Below are 1176 nucleotides of genomic sequence, written 5' to 3'. Positions count from 1 at the left end.
ATTGTTTTGATTTAACAGCAGGATTGGTGCCAGGATACTAACCATTTAAATAAATTCTACCAGTTCTGCCAAAAAAGGGTCAAATATCCAGCCAGTTTTGCCAGAAGCTTGCTGTTGGCTACTGAAAGCAAGCAGTTGAGATGAAACTTGCTAAAGGACATTTAATCAAATTTTAGTGTATATTTGAGACTGTAATCTAGACCCTGTGTGGGAAATTCAGAGTAAATTCAAACGTTAATACCCATTTCCTGTTTGTTTGTTTGTTTGTTTTTAAATGATCAGAGATGTATGCTGTACAATCATTCCAGGAAAAGGAACAGTGGAAAGAAATCATTAAATGTCTGACTATGACTAAATGTAAGGCTAAATGAGAAATTATACTAAGTACATGCCATTATATGTTATCACTTTAATAATGTATTAGAGTACTAGTCCTCTTTACAGAAATTCATAATAACAATGAAACTTGTCACACTTTCTTTAACATAAACGATGTATTGTAATACTAATACTTAATTTCCATAATTTAAATTAGATACTTAAAAATGGTTGCACAGTCATTTCTAACTTCCCGTCTTCTCTCTTCTGATTCTTTTCCCTCTCAGTACAGGAACCACAGGAGGATGCAGCTCAAAGAGTCACTGCAGTGAGACAGCATCCTCCCTCTGAGTCTCATCTCCCTCAGTTTTTCAGGTGTTAGCCACTTTTATTCTTAATAAACCAAAGATATGCTTATGCCTGGTCTTTGTGGTGCTTTATTTATGCATTTGTTGTTGGTCATATGCATAGTTATAGTTAAGATTGGCTTTAAATTAAGCCAACTGTTGGTGTCAGTGGTCTGACTACACATGTATACTTTTATCTCTGAGTGCTGAATCCATGTGCAGCACAACACACAACAGCGGAGACCGGTGATCTCGTCTTTTTGGTGTTTTACTTTGGAAATCGCAACCGGAATACGCGTACAGTCATACTCACTGATCTTCTGTTCTACTTCTACCTTTGTATCTATTATTTTGTATCTGTTATTTTTGTTTTGCCAGTCATAATTACATAAACACTGTTTGTTTTTAAAACCGCGTGAGAGTCACTAGAAATTAAGTGAGAGTATACTGTTAACATAGACCGTAATCAGCCGGCTTTTATTTTGAATTTAGTAATCGGAAGTCGTAAGTC

Source organism: Aulonocara stuartgranti (assembly GCF_965226115.1).
Source record: "Aulonocara stuartgranti genome assembly, chromosome: 2".
Lineage (NCBI taxonomy): Eukaryota > Metazoa > Chordata > Actinopteri > Cichliformes > Cichlidae > Aulonocara > Aulonocara stuartgranti.
The sequence above is the reverse complement of the archived record's forward strand: the minus strand, read 5'-3'. Positions refer to the sequence as shown.